Raw genomic sequence first — 5,295 nt, forward strand, 5'->3', positions numbered from 1 at the left:
ACACAAAATCTTACTTAATTCATCTTGAGGTGATGTTCATTCTTCTAAGTCATACTACCCTTTTGATATTTTCTGACTTTGATATATTTTCACTTAAATACCGAAATACAAGGTTGATTACTATGAACCCATCAACATACCTTCACCTTAACAATGAAGGAACAGTAGCGAAAATAGTGAAAAACTAAAAATAATCATAAATTGACACACACCTCACAGACACGTGTGTACATGTACACACATACACAACAAGGAAGAAACGGCTGCAACCGCTAGTCCTCCTTGCTGCAAGTGACCTGTGGTCAAGGCTGATATTGATCATTTCCATTTTGCGCTGCCAATTTCCCGTTTCCTTTGATGTCGGAAAGCACCGCAGACGACTATGGTTTCTTGACTGGCACAGTGACCCCAAACTTTATTCCTTAAGCTTCTGGACCATTAAGAATTCTGCCTGATGGATTTGAAGTTTGCCATCAACTGTCATCACAATACACAGCAGCGAGACTTCTGCATGTCGTTCATTCTCCCTGCTTGCATTGTGTGGCCACAGCCACTTCCTCTTAATAGCTGGGAAAGAGGTTGAGAAAGGTCATGGTGAATAAAAGTTTAAAAAAAAATTAAATTTAATTTAAAAAAAAAGACCATGAAGTAAATGAAGGAGGAGCCTTGGAGGGACCAGTGGTGATGACGTGTCATGAACTGAGGCAGATGATTAACAGATAAATATTTTATAATAGTTGAAGCTAAAAACGCTTATAGGACAAACACGAGTTTTAACGTGGAATAAATGATCAGTAAAGAGGAACTGCGAGCATGGAGTCTCCCTCAGGAGAGGAACGGTGTGAGATACGAGACAAGGCAACCACAGAGACTGAACAGGGAGGCCCTGACGTGGTTATAGGCCCCAGATCGTCGCACCGCTGTATTTCTTGAATTAATCAGAATTGGCTCAGGAACTGGGTCAGTGCGAAGCATTGTAGACTGTATTGATGGAGCAAACGTAAAAAGCTAAAAACAAAAGGAACAGAGGGAGTAAAACGTATTGGGACTGACAATTACCTTTTTTTCCTCTTCATTTGTATATCTGGCTTACACAGATTCTGGTGAAAAATTTAAATGACTGATTCTTTAGCATAAATTATAGATTAATTCTTCTGATAGTCTAACATCAACTAAGCAACTAATTTGCAATCCATTTTAGAGTGCCATGGGTTCTTAGCTCGAGGCCCCGGCTATTTCATTTTTGCGTATTTTAATAACGAATAAAGTCCTACAATGTTTACTGTGTCCTTCTCTGGCTTCGGAGAACTTAGATCTTTGTCTTTTCCATGAATTATAGCTGCTCTGATGTCATTAGCCATTTTCAGCTGTGAACACCTGGAACACTGGAGCTGTCCTTTGTAGCCTGGTATCTTAGCACGGATGATTATGCATTAGCTCCCCATTTTATATCTTTCAAATGCTTTACAGCCTATGTTTTATTAGTTGTTGTTAAAAAACAAACCTGTAAATCATCTCAGGAGTATTATCTTTTTTTTTCCCCTTGTTTGTAAAGGGAATAAAGCCACATATAAACTAAGCAGCTTGCAATCAGAGCAGGAACATCAGAGGCAGAAATCTCTATTTCTCTGAAGTGAATGCTCTTGGTGTTTCATCCACAATCTACCTCAAAATTCGAGCTATTTTTGGAGAAATGGAAAGTTGGACAAGAACCTACTGAAAATAACCAAATCAATATTGCAGTAAAGTTATTATTCTAGATACTTCAGTCTTTCCCCTCTACTCATCGTTTCCAAGAAACCGGGGTTGGATTCTATGTCTATTAAGCATTTTCCAACTCTTCCATTTTCTTTATCTTTGTAAACATAATTCCTGGCTGGAGAGAAATTTAGCAGTCTGAAGTGTTACTTTATTTTTTTTTTCCCTCCCAGCATATAAACATGGCCAAACCTATGACTATTTTTAGGTTAGTGTTTCTTTCAAATTCATGCTGTCTGATTTATTTTACTCTCAACCTGATCTCAACTACTCTACATTCCTCTGCACTGTTCTACCAAATACAAATCTAATATTTCACTGTAATATATTATTCTATTCTGTAGCTCTCGGCTGTGCAGCAAGGCATCATGTGTTTTAGCAAGGTCTTTAACTGAACGGTGAACTACAAACCACGTGGAAAAGCACAGATTTACAAAACTCCAAAACCAAGTGTAACTCACGTATTAATTTCTTGATGAACCATAAACCGAACTTTTATTATTTTCTTATAAAACATCCATTTAGAATATCAGTCTTCAGTAGAATTAAGCCAATATATTTTTCTATTCTGTTGAACTAGAGAGGATCATTTTTTTTTTCCTGGTCTTTGAAATATTCCTCCAGCAAGTCTTTTCATTCCCATTCCTGCACTTAACATCCTAACTCAGACCCTAATCTCCATGCTTAATTACTGTTAGGGTTTTCTAGTTTGTTGCACTGGAGTTCTTTAAGTGAAACAGTATTCATATAAATGTACTAACCCCTCTAGTCACGCCATCCCTTTGAGTCAGCTCTTTTAAGGCCACTGTAACACACTTTTATCACATTTAAATTGCTTAGGAACATATTAATTCTTATTCCATCTAATACCATTCTGTCAATTCCATCTGTACTAAATGCTTAGTAATTGGGTTATTTCTGCTTTGTAACGAGTCTACTGGGACTCAAGGAGAGGCTAAAGATCTTGAAAATGTCACTCATCTAGAAAGTGGGGGAATCGTAACTGGATGCAAATGTTTTTGTTTTTAATTTATGCTTTTCCATTATCTTCTTCATATGTCATTATCTGTATGCTTTCTTTGCGATGAAAAAAAAAAACTAATGAAAAAAAAACTAATCAAACTGTATTTAAAAACAAAAAGAATGTATTCTTTGCAACAAAAGTATAGTTTCTCAACTGGGCCAGTACAAAGACTCAGCAGGTCCAGGACCTCATTAGCTGTGGTCCATCTCACAGTTCTCCTTCTTCAGTGTTGGCTCCATCCTTGGCAGAGTGCTCCACTCATGGCCTCATGAGAGCTCTTGAACCTCATTACTTACACATGTGTGTGAATGACTATGATCGAGAGAATTATGATAGGACTGGAAGAAGTCAGATGCCCATCACTTAATAAAGCAATTTGGACAATATTAACTTAGTCTTAATCACATTCCTTGCACCTTGCTCGAATAGTGAAATCAAATTATGCAATGTGTAACTTGAGCAAGGAAGTGTGGACGCCTGGATAAAAATCGGTGTGTTCTTATCTGTAGAAGAGGAAATGGGTGCCGATCAATTAAACCCACCAAGTGACTACTCTCTGACAATATTTGAAACTTGCCTTGGGAGGCCAATCTGTGTCAGCTGCAAAAACCTTCTTTGACCATTCCCACTTCCATCACGTTGCTCATGATGTCTGGACTACAAAATTCTCATCCTTTCCTATAACTTGCCAAATCTACTTATGCTTCCAGGCCTGAGTGAAGTCCTATTGTCTTTACAAAAGCTCTCTTACCATAGAATTTGTAGTTCTCATAAGTCTTCAGAATAGTCTTTGAGGAAACATTTCATATTTATAATTTATGAGACCCTACTTAGACTCTAAGAGCCTGTTGAATCCAGCTCCATTTTTACTATATTAGTTCAAGCAAATTAATTAACCTTCTGAGTCTGATCTCTAAGACAGGCATAATCATAATATTTAGCTTGTGGTGGTGTTGTTGGGAGGAATGACTTATATACTACATGTAAAACTCTGAGAGCCATCTCAGATATAAATAAAAAATACAGAAAACTTTGACTGTTTTGTTAGTCTCTTTACCACCGGAATGATGCCCAGAGGAGTGCTAGTTAGATACTTAGTACATGCTCAATGACTGTATCTTGGATTTCCCAAAGCTAAACTACTGTCTGATATGGTAAAGTTGCCTTTTGAAACACATTGGTTCAGAGGACACATGCTACACACTGAAGGTTCATGTTCCCCTAAAATTCATATCTAGAAACCTAATCCCCAGTGTGATGATATTTTCAGGTGAGCCTTTTCAGAGGTCATTAGGTCACGAAGGTAGAGCCCTCATGAATGAGATGAGGGACCCTCTAAAATTAACCCCACAGGTCGTCCTCACCCCTTCCATCAAGTGAGGACACAATAAAAAGGCAGCCATTCAGAACCAGGAAGCTGGCTTTTACTAGACACCAGATCTGCCTCTGCCTTAAATGTAGACTTTCCAGCCTCTGGAACTGAGGGAAATAGGTTTCTGTTGTTTATCAGCCACTCGTCTATGTGTTTTGTCTTAGCAGCCCATACAGAGACAAGGACAAAAGAAGAAAGCCAGAGAGAGAATATTTACACCAAAACAGAATCACAGAAGGAGAAAGTGAATATTAAATGATGAAACTCATGATTAAAAATTACATTTTTCCATGTTATTGTTTATTTATGCAAACTATATTTTTAATTTTTAATTTTTTAGAAGAAACACAGGACTTTATTATTCCCATCACAAAGGGCAAGTCTCCGCAGGCTGAGGGGAAGAATTCTGATGGTGGGGAGGGGGCACCTACCTGCAGTGATGAGCAGATTGCGCAGGACCTTGATGACCGGGTCCCCACGGGAACATCCTGGAGATGTGGGGGTCCTGGCCGACTGGCTTGGACTTCTACCTGCCCTTGCCACTCTTGGCGACCTTGGCCCACATCTCCTTCATATTTTCTGACATCCTATTGCCGTGTCTGTCAGAGGCCTTCCGGTGGCCAGGAAGCTTCTTGTTGCTGAGGCAGTTGATGAGCACGTGGGGGTTGTTCTTGACTGACTGTGTGAGCACAGTGTGGACCCCGGTTAAACCCTTCCTCCTCCTGCTTCTGCAGCTCCTCTACGGTCATCTCACTCTTGGGCTTGTTGACGAGGCACATGGTGGAAGGGGCTGCATGTCAGTACCATCTTCCCGCCTTGCTCTAAACACTATTTTTAGAGCAGTTTTAAATGTATAGCAAGGCCAAGGGAAAAGGTACAGGGGTTTCCCATATACTGTCTTCCCTGACACACACATATCCTCCCTGTCACCAATATCCCCCACAAGAGTGGCACATTTGTTACAATTGATGAACCTACAATGACACATCATCCTCACCTAAAGTCCACACTTGAGACTAGGGTTCACTGTTGGCATTATCCATCCTAAGGCTTTACAAGGCTTTACAATGACATGTATCCATCATCATGGCATTGCCCTAAAAAATCCTTTGTGCTTTGCTCATTCATCCCTCCCTCCTCT

General features: G+C 39.5%; 1 pseudogene; it reads right to left on the bottom strand.

Annotated features, from left to right (window-relative positions):
- Positions 1–415: 415 nt before the first annotated feature.
- Positions 416–4,933, bottom strand: LOC119876909 (annotated as a pseudogene).
- Between the last annotated feature and the right edge of the window lie 362 nt (positions 4,934–5,295).

This window comes from Canis lupus, chromosome 13, assembly GCF_011100685.1.
Source record: "Canis lupus familiaris isolate Mischka breed German Shepherd chromosome 13, alternate assembly UU_Cfam_GSD_1.0, whole genome shotgun sequence".
NCBI classification, from domain to species: domain Eukaryota; kingdom Metazoa; phylum Chordata; class Mammalia; order Carnivora; family Canidae; genus Canis; species Canis lupus.